The 10,511-nt window shown below is 51.5% G+C and overlaps 1 protein-coding gene across 1 annotated transcript in view; it reads left to right on the top strand.

Annotated features, from left to right (window-relative positions):
• Positions 1 to 2,178: 2,178 nt before the first annotated feature.
• Positions 2,179 to 10,511, top strand: part of LOC122928903 (guanylate-binding protein 1-like) — a 38,414-nt gene continuing 30,081 nt past the window's right edge. The window contains exon 1 of the mRNA XM_044282214.1: positions 2,179 to 2,190. The gene's annotated coding sequence lies outside the window, so the exon portion shown is untranslated. The remainder of the gene's footprint in view (positions 2,191 to 10,511) is intronic.

The raw sequence follows: 10,511 nt of genomic DNA, 5'->3' as shown, positions 1-10,511 counted from the left end.
CGGCTTCTTTGGTGGGCCGGAGCAGAGGCAGGGAGAGATCTTTGTCCCCCACCCCCGCCAGAGAGGATAGGCGTCAGGGGAGGCGCAGCCGCAGACGGCGGCGTTCCAGTCGGCGATCCAGGTCATCCCGGTTCAGTAGGCGGTCCAGATCTTCCCGGTGGCGTTCCCTGTCATCTTCGGAGGGATCCTCGGGAGCCTCGGAAGAGTCTGATTGTACACCGCGGTCCGGGCGTAGACGACTAGCGATTGGTGAGAGTTCCAGGGCACCTAGCCTGGCTTCGGTGGCAGTACACAGAGATGCGGTGCCTGTACCTGCAATAGCTCCGCCGGCGGTTCCGGCTTCTGGTGAGTGTCATTATGCGGGGGCATGGGGAGGGGGAGGTGTTAATGTGAGTGTGGAGTCGTTATTGCAATCTTTGTTAGATAGGTTGCCTGTTCCCACTGGCCCTTCTGCGGTTCCGGCGGGAGTGGCGGAGACGCCTGTGGACGGCTTCTGGTCAGGTGACGAAGCCTTCAGTGGTTTTGGCTGGGATCCATAAGGATTCCTGTTTCTGTGGCGTTAGTCCTTTGGGGGCTCATTTAGAGGATTCGGTGAGGGAGAAGATCTGGTCCCACCAATATGTGGACATATGGTCCCTGGTGTCGGTGGACCAGCATGGAGTGGATAAGGAGAAGCGTTTTGTGGACAAGCCTTATGACAAACGGATGAAGGTGGCTAGACGATGAATAATTGGTTACAGGCGTTTGCGGTTTTGGGGTGTGTGATGGGTCAGCGGCACCCGGAGCGGTGCTCTGAACTGTTTATTTATATGGACACTATTTATAGTGCGTACAAAGCGCATGGGGGTAGTGCTTGGTGGAAGTATGATGAAGAATTTCGGAGGCGTCTTGCTTTGCAGCCGGGAATGGGTTGGGGTGTGAAAGCCACGGATGTCTGGCTACGTTTGATGACGGCGTACTCGGCCGCCTTCCTTTCCAGGGGCGGCCGCTGGAGCCGTGGCCTCAGTCGCCCAGGCGCCAGTGGCCGTTAGATGCCCGGGGGCTTGTTGGTTGTACAACGAGGGGCACTGTAATACGCGGGGTTGTGTAGGTACAGGCATGAATGTTCAGCATGCGGGGGCCCCCATCCCGCGGGTCGGTGCCTTAGATCCCAGGGGAGAGGTAGACCCCCCATTTGAACAGAAGGACCCCGGTCAGCGTGGTAAGGATGGCCCCTTGGTTAGACCGGTACCCCAATAAGGGGGCGGCGGACATTTTGCGGAAGGGTTTTTCGGAAGGTTTTTTCATACCGTTTGTTCTCAATAGGTCCCCTTTGTTTTCCGAAAATCTCAAATCGGCTAGGGAATATCCGGAGGTTCTCAGGGATAAGCTGCAGAAGGAAGTGGCAGCGGGTAGGATTATGGGTCCCTTCGTGCAACCCCCTTTTTCTAATTTGCGGGTTTCACCGTGGGGGGTCGTTCCGAAGAAGGAACCGGGTAAATTTCGGACTGATACATCATTTGTCTCATCCGAAGGGCGCATCTGTGAACGATGCTATACTTCCGGAGGAGGCATCAGTGTCGTATGTATCGTTTGATCGGGCGGTGGCGTTGGTACGGGAAGCTGGGAAAGGGGCTCTGTTGGCAAAATCGGACGTGGAATCGGCGTTTAGGCTCCTGCCTATTCATCCGGATTGTTTCCATTTGCTTGGGGGCTGTTTTGAGGGTTTCTTCTATTACGATACCTGTTTGCCTATGGGCTGTTCCATTTCGTGTCACTACTTCGAGTTGTTTAGTTCGTTTTTGGAGTGGGTGGTGCGTTTTGAGTCTGGTTGTTCGTCGGTGATTCACTACCTCGATGACTTCTTGTTTGTGGCGCCCGAGGGTGGGGGGGGGGCTGTCAGGCTCTGTTATCCGCCTTTTTGTCATTGATGGAGCGGTTTGGGGTCCCCATATCAGCTGAGAAGACGGAGGGTCCGGTGACGCGGTTGTCTTTTTTAGGTATTGAAATAGATTCGGTGGCCATGGTCTTTCGTTTACCGCAGGAGAAGTTAGTTGGGTTGAAGTCTTTGATTGAGGGGTTTTTGGTGGTGAGGAAGGTGACTCTTAAGCAGTTGCAGTCGCTTTTGGGTTTGTTGTGCTTTGCTTGCCGGGTTATGCCTATGGGGCGTGTTTTTTCGCGGCGGTTGTCTTTGGCAACACGGGGAGTGGTGTCCCCGCGGCATCGCATTCGACTGACCAAGTCGTTCAAGGCTGATTTGGTAGTGTGGCGTGAATTTTTATGTTCTTACAATGGCCACACGTGTTATATTTCGCAGGAAATATCTAGTTGCGAGCTTGAGCTGTGGTCAGATGCGGCTGGCTCCTTATGGATTTGGTACGGTTTTGGGTAAGGAATGGTGTGCATCTCCGTGGCCGGATGAGTGGAGAGATTTGGGGTTGGTAAGTAACCTAACGTTGCTAGAGTTGTTCCCTATTGTGGTTGCGGTTGAGATTTGGGGTGACAGGCTGGAGAATCGTCATGTGTGCTTTTGGTCGGATAATTTGGGTACGGTTCAATGTATTAATAGGTTGTCTTCTTCATCGTTACCGGTCCTTGCATTGCTTCGGCATTTGGTGCTAAGGTGCTTGGAGCGCAATATTTATTTTAGGGCGCGCCATGTTCCGGGGGTGGATAACAGGATCGCTGACGCTCTTTCTCGGTTCCGTTGGCAGGTTTTTCGGGATCTTCTTCCGGAGGCGGACAGGGATGGTCGAGTGTTCCCGGATTTCCTGTGGCGTCTGGTGCTCAACAATTGATGCCGTTGGTCAGCTCTTCGGTGACTCCTGCCACCTGGCAGGCGCATGGTAAGGCCTGGGCTGAGTGGTTGACGGTGAAAGGTAATAGGGAAGTGTCGGCAGGGGGGGGGAGTGTGTCTGGAGGTTACGATAGAGTGGCTGTTATGGTTACGGGGTCAAGGGGTTTCTGCTCCAGTTGCCCGGCGTAAATTGGCCGGTGTGGGTTTTTATCTCAAGCTGCAGGGATTGCCTGATGTGACGAAGAATTTCTTGATCAGGCAGGCGTTGAAAGGGTGGCAGAAGGAATATGTGGTGCGGGAGAGTAGACGGCCAATTTCGTTTAGCTTGCTGGGAAGATTGGTAGAGGTGTGTCGAGTCGTGTGTTCTTCAGGGTTTGAGAGGGCTTTGGTGGCGGCGTGTTTTAGCGTGGCCTTTTTTGCAGCGTTACGGGTGGGGGAAGTGGTTGCCCCTTCCAGCTCGCGGCCGGGAGGTTTGTTATGGTCGGATGTGATTTTGAACAATAATGCGTTGCGGGTCCGGGTTCGTCGTTCAAAGACCGATCAGTTCGGTAATGGAGTATGGTTGCCTATCCACCCGGTTGATAGCGGGGCGTGCCCTGTTAGATTGGTTTCGGAGTACATGGCTGTAAGGGGGAGTGGGAGGAATTTTTTCGTTCATGCCGACGGGTTTCCCTTGACGAAATTTCAGTTCGCCTCAGTGTTGCGTAAATGCTTGGAGCAGTTGGGGTTGGATCCGGGGGAATTCGGTACTCACTCCTTTAGGATAGGTGCGGCGACGGAGGCGGCTAGGGCAGGATTGCCGGAATCGGAAGTTATGCGAATTGGGCGGTGGAGGTCGTCCTGCTTTGCGCGATATGTAAGGCCGGATTTGTTGGTGAGTTAGTTAAAATAAAAAAAAATAAAAAAAATAATATAAAGAATGGATAATATATATATATGATGTGTTTGACTTATGGTGTTTTTTACTGATTCTTTTCTTCGCAGGAGTCGGTCGTCCGGTGATTTGGTTGGTGGGGCACTCCTACATATTCTGGGCAGCGCAGAGGGCGGAATGCAGGCCTGGAGGTCGCAGCCTGGGATTCAGGGAAGTAGATGTGCAATGGAGAGGTCTTCGGGGGCTGAGATGGGCGCAAGTGTTGCCAGAAGTGGTGGAGATTGGGCGTAGATCGGTGGGGCCGGTTATACTGGTATTACATGCGGGGGGAAATGACCTGTGTTCCCAGAGAATGTTGGAGCTAATGGCTTTGATGAGGTCTGATTTGGAGCGCTTCCCGGCGTTCTTCCCGGAGCTAGTGATTGTATGGTCGGAAGTTGTGCCGAGAATAGTTTGGCACGGCGCCAGGGACGGGGAGGCTATGGAGAAATGCAGGAGGACATTGAATGCCCGAATGTCCCGATTTGTGCGTTCAAAGGGAGGAATAGTGGTCCGGCATTGGCAGTTAGAGGGCGATAATAGACCTCTGATGAGGCCGGATGGGGTACATCTCACAGATATAGGTCTGGATATCTTTTTGTCGGGTTTGCAGGATGGCATTGAACAAGCTTTTAGTTTGCTGGGTGGTGGTCGGAATCCCGTGTGAGACACGGTCCTCCTCCGTGGCGGAATTTGGAAAGGAAGATCGTGGTAAACAGTTATTGGCGAACGTACGCCCTGGGGACCCAGGGTGGTATACCGCATCGGAGAAGTGATTCGTGGAGGAGGTGGGGTTTTGATACCGTTTTTGTAATAAGGAAACAATTTGCTGTGGCCGATCATCACCCAGTAAAAGTTTGGTTTATAAACTAAGTTGTCCGAGTTTTATTTGTTCAAAGTTAATAGGGGGCCGGTGGCTTCCTTTTCCTAGTTTTCCCTTGCCCCATCCTCATTTTGGTACCAGCAGTCCGAGAAGGAGGAGGTGGCAACAGGAGGCAAAGAATGTTGCCCTGCGATCCTTGGCGGCGGAAGGACGTGCGCCAAACAGCTCTCCGCCTGGGGCCCAGCCGCCACTACATTTACCCAGTGTGCAGTTAGGGAGATATAGCGTCCCTGGCCGTGCTTACTGGTCCACGTATCTGTGGTTAGGTGGACCTTGCCACAGATGGCGTTGCGCAGTGCACACTTGATTTTATCGGATACTTGGTTGTGCAGGGAAGGCACGGCTCTCTTGGAGAAGTAGTGGCGGCTGGGAACAACATACTGTGGGACAGCAAGCGACATGAGCTGTTTGAAGCTGTCTGTGTCCACCAGCCTAAATGACAGCATTTCATAGGCCAGTAGTTTAGAAATGCTGGCATTCAGGGCCAGGGATCGAGGGTGGCTAGGTGGGAATTTACGCTTTCTCTCAAATGTTTGTGAGATGGAGAGCTGAACGCTGGCGTGTGACATGGTTGAGATGCTTGGTGACGGAGGTGGTGGTGTTGGTGGTACATCCCCTGTTTGCTGGGCGGCAGGTGCCAACGTTCCTCCAGAGGCGGAGGAAGAGGCCGAGGCGGCAGCAGCAGAAGAGGCCGAGGCGGCAGCAGCAGAAGAGGCCGAGGCGGCAGCAGCAGAAGAAGCCGAGGCGGCAGCAGCAGAAGAGGCCGAGGCGGCAGCAGCAGAAGAGGCCGAGGCGGCAGCAGCAGAAGAGGCCGAGGCGGCAGCAGCAGAAGAGGCCGAGGCGGCGGCAGCAGAAGAGGTAGCAGGGGGAGCAGCAGAAGAGGCCGAGGCGGCAGCAGCAGAAGAGGCCGAGGCGGCAGCAGCAGAAGAGGTAGCAGGGGGAGCCTGAGTGACTTCCTTGGTTTTAAGGTGTTTACTCCACTGCAGTTCATGCTTTGCATGCAGGTGCCTGGTCATGCAGGTTGTGCTCAGGTTCAGAACGTTAATGCCTCGCTTCAGGCTCTGATGGCACAGCGTGCAAACCACTCGGGTCTTGTCGTCAGCACATTGTTTGAAGAAGTGCCATGCCAGGGAACTCCTTGAAGCTGCCTTTGTGGTGCTCGGTCCCAGATGGCGGCGGTCAGTAGCAGGCGGAGTCTCTTGGCGGCGGGTGTTCTGCTTTTGCCCACTGCTCCCTCTTTTGCTACGCTGTTGGCTCGGTTTCACCACTGCCTCTTCCTCCGAACTGTGAAAGTCAGTGGCACGACCTTCATTCCATGTGGGGTCTAGGACCTCATCGTCCCCTGCATCGTCTTCCACCCAGTCTTGATCCCTGACCTCCTGTTCAGTCTGCACACTGCAGAAAGACGCAGCAGTTGGCACCTGTGTTTCGTCATCATCAGAGACGTGCTGAGGTGGTATTCCCATGTCCTCATCATCAGGAAACATAAGTGGTTGTGCGTCAGTGCATTCTATATCTTTCACCGCTGGGGAAGGGCTGGGTGGATGCCCTTGGGAAACCCTGCCAGCGGAGTCTTCAAACAGCATAAGAGACTGCTGCATAACTTGAGGCTCAGACAGTTTCCCTGATATGCATGGGGGTGATGTGACAGACTGATGGGGTTGGTTTTCAGGCGCCATCTGTGCGCTTTCTGCAGAAGACTGGGTGGGAGATAATGTGAACGTGCTGGATCCACTGTCGGCCACCCAATTGACTAATGCCTGTACCTGCTCAGGCCTTACCATCCTTAGAACGGCATTGGGCCCCACCATATATCGCTGTAAATTCTGGCGGCTACTGGGACCTGAGGTAGTTGGTACACTAGGACGTGTGGCTGTGGCAGAACGGCCACGTCCTCTCCCAGCACCAGAGGGTCCACTAACACCACCACGACCATGTCCACGTCCGCGTCCCTTACTAGATGTTTTCCTCATTGTTACCGTTCACCACAATAAGAAAAATATTATTTGGCCCAATGTATTGTATTCAAATTCAGGCCTTTTTTTACAGACACCTAACACTATCTGGCATCTATTTAGGTACCGTATTACACTAAGGCCTCATGCACACGACCGTTTTTTTTTAAGGTCCGTGATCCGTGACCGTTTTTTCGTCCGTGGGTCTTCCTTGATTTTTGGAGGATCCACGGACATGAAAAATGAAAAAAAAATCTAAGTCAAGTTTGCCATTGAAATGATAGGAAAAAACGGACACGGATCACGGACACGGATCACGGACGCGGATGACAATCTTGTGTGCATCCGCGTTTTTTCATGGACCCATTGACTTGAATGGGTCCGTGAACCGTTGGCCATGAAAAAAATAGGACAGGTCCTATTTTTTTCACGGCCAGGAAAAACGGATCACGGATGCGGCTGCCAAACGGTGCATTCTCCGATTTTTCCACGGACCCATTGAAAGTCAATGGGTCCGCGAAAAAAAAACGGAAAACGGCACAACGGCCACGGATGCACACAACGGTCGTGTGCATGAGGCCTAATACAGGCACAGTAGTAACGACAGATTTAGATGAATATAAAATTGAGGCCTAGTATTTAGGCGCTGGGTGACAGGTATGGGTTTACTGACAGAATTAGACTGGGATATGCACAGTAGCGGGTGTGTGAAGTTATTCTGAATGACCCAATGTGCACCTTGAATCTAATATACCCTTTAATGAATAGATTTACACTTGGCCTGATACAGCAGAAACCACTGATTTAGAGAATTGCTAAGTTGGGAATTGTATTTCAACCCAGAAATAGAGGCACATATATATTATATATGATGTTCCCTTATCCCCTTATAGGAAAAATGTCACCTAAAACCCAAGGTATCAGTGTGAATGTGCCCCAAGCATTCGCACTGATGCCATCTGGTTAATTGCATCAGAATGACCGGACAAGGGTCCAGTCGTCCTGTATGCTTTAAAGAACTCCGATTCAATAGAATCAGAGTCCTTTGTATCAATTATCTCAAGCGCTGCTGGAGATAATTATGCATTCCGGCAGCGCGATTACTATTGCGCTGTCCGGAATGGAAAGTGTTACAGGCGGGAGATCATGCAGGGACGCACGGGCTGGCGCAGTGACGTCATCTCACTGCGCCGGCCCACATGTCCCTGATGGTGGCGCGCGCCCGCTCACCACAGTGTGGGCGGTGCGGCAGTGCGGGCCGCCAGTCATAAATATCCGGCGGCCCCTGCACTGAGAGATTACTGATTACAACTATTGTGTGTATCAGCCTTCTCTGTGCACATTACGCTATTTGAATTCGGAACCCATAATCCTAGACGCAGGGGTAATTGAATTTTTTATAGAATTTTTAGCAGACAATCTTATACCATGATTATTGGTAGACGACCAACAGCCGTGCGACACATAAACCACAAAAGACAGAAGAAATGAAACCTCTTTAGCAGAAAGAGGATCTTAAACTTAGAGCAGCAGAAGCTAGCCTTTATACAAATAGAACAGGAGGGGGGGAGGGGGGGGGGGGAGGGGGGAGTTGTCTGCTGAATCCCCGCCCAGCGTGCCTGCAGAGAGATGACACTTGTTTAAAATTGTAATAACCTCTAATTGAACTCTGGTTCAGATAGATATAGGATATACAAGATGGCGTTCTATCTCTCACAGCGGGTCAGCAGTCAGTTATATCTGGCATATTGTCCCTTTTGGATGTGGGATTATTCATTTCCTGTTTTTCGCTGCCCCTGTCTATGTAATCTAGGGATATAGTATGACCATCACTTTATGTGATCATTATAGGATGTGGTGGTTATGGGGTTAATTTGTATATTTCCCCCACTTACAGCATGCCCTGCCATCAAGAATCCTGCGTTCCACACCTGATGTTGATGGAACGCACGGCCATCCTTGATGCGATCAGGTGAGTACATCATGTGATCGCAACACGTCTGCACTTCCTGCATGCCCGTCCAGCGAGATATCGCGGGATCTCATCGCGTACTATGCGATCCCGCGCTTCGCTTCTCTAATGCGGTTACTCAGTTTGCCGCATGTGTGTGCGCGCGCCACGTGTATCTGACGTGGAACACATCTGTATATCACTTTGTCTTCCCGATGAACATAATGGGAGTTCTAGGGGCGAGAACATAGGGAGGAGCCTGAGGGATAGCTTACCCAATAGCTGCGCATACCCAGTCGTGTTTGAAAGCTGACAGTCCAGGCTTTCATACAAGACCAGAATGACCGCTCTAGTCCAAGCAACAGAGGAGAAACCACTGTTAGAAATAGAGTCGGGAATAATCGCGGGTAAAATCTGCTTTTGCTTTTACTTTCAGCTTCATTCACAGCGTCCTGATTTCTATCATTGCTTTCTTCCCCTGTACTGAACAGATTTATGTCATTCTGGTATTGTCTGAAAGCTTGGACAATACAAAGCCCATATTTCTATCCCCCCCCCGTCAGTCTGGTAGAGAATGAGGGACAGCTGGCTATTAAGAGGTTAAAAGAAATGCTTACTGATGTAATGTAATTGCAGGGCCTGTCTCTGGTTAGCTGTATGTGAGGATACACACTGCTCTGGGTACTGTGGGAAGTTATCTGCGTTCTGATTGGTTCTGCTAGTTCATGTGAGGAGAGCAAGGGTTTATGGGAAGTGAGGGAACTACAGGACGGCCTCAAGGAAGGGCAAAGATCATCGCAGGAAGTGCAGCAGAGGCCATCTTAGAAAGTTGCTGAAATAGAGGCACAGAGAAATATGGTTGCTAAGGGCTGAATACAGACAGTCAGAAAAGGTAAAATTAGCTGAAAAATGCAGCTTCATGAATATCGTCCCCTCAGCATCACATCTGTTAGCAATTTCATTTTTGGTAGTGAAATGACAGTTACACTTCAATTGCTGTACTACGGCTTTATCGGTCCTGTTGGGACCCGTCTTTTTGGATGTATTTTATGATATATATACTAAAAGTGGCCATTCAGGCCTCCCTCAAAAGACGGACTTAAAAACCCCGCTCCCATGTCCCGCTAAGCCACGCCCCCTCCCAATCAGCAGCCGACGGGGATTGAGAAAATGAAGGTAAAAATCTACTTCTGTCAGCTGCAGGGGTCAAGGGAGGGAGGGAGACCTTCTCCCTGCAGCTCACACTCAGACTGCACTGTGCTGCTGTCTGAGAGTGAGCTGTTCAAAAGGACATCCCTGTGTCCGTCCAGGTCCTGCACCGGAGGGAGGACAGAGAGTCTGAAAGCCAGACTATCCGGCCTAGAACAGGGCAGGCTGCTGTGGAGGTCACAGTTAAGGGAACGGTCCACTGTGGAGGTCAGTGTTAAAGGCAGGGTCGGTGCAAGGATTTTTGTCAACACAAGCGAATCTCCATTCCCCCCCCCCCCCCCCATCATTTCACATTTCTGCCCCTCATGATTCATGTCCATTTCTTGCCCCCCATGTGCTAATATCATAGTGCCATCCTCTCCCCCTGCCCCCTAATGTGCCAGTATCAAGTGCCTCTCTCCTCCCCCCTCCATGTGCCAGTAGCCCCCCCCCTACCCAGTAAAGTAACAGTCCGGTATAAAAAAAAAAAAAACATAAACACTTTTATACTTACCTCCATGTCAGCGATGCGATGCAGCCTCTTCCTGTGTTCCCACCAGCCTCTAGTGTTGAAGATTTGGTGCTCGTGTTCTTATTTAGCCTGCTGGGATTCGAACCCATGACCTTCTGTATCAGAGGCAAAGCACTTACCCACATAGCTATGAAAGCTGTATAGCCAGCTACTTAAAAAAAATGGGCTGCTTGGCACACAGGCTTAGCGGGGCAAGTGTAAGTTAACAAGTTAATTGTTTGCCACCCCCCTTCTCTGCGCCCTCAAGCAGCCGCTTGGGCTGCCTTATGATAGAGCCGGCCCTGGTTAAAGGGCAGATAGCTGTAGAGGCCAC

Source organism: Bufo gargarizans, chromosome 2 (genome assembly GCF_014858855.1).
Source record: "Bufo gargarizans isolate SCDJY-AF-19 chromosome 2, ASM1485885v1, whole genome shotgun sequence".
Classification (NCBI taxonomy): domain Eukaryota; kingdom Metazoa; phylum Chordata; class Amphibia; order Anura; family Bufonidae; genus Bufo; species Bufo gargarizans.
This window is presented reverse-complemented; position numbering and strand designations above follow the sequence as displayed.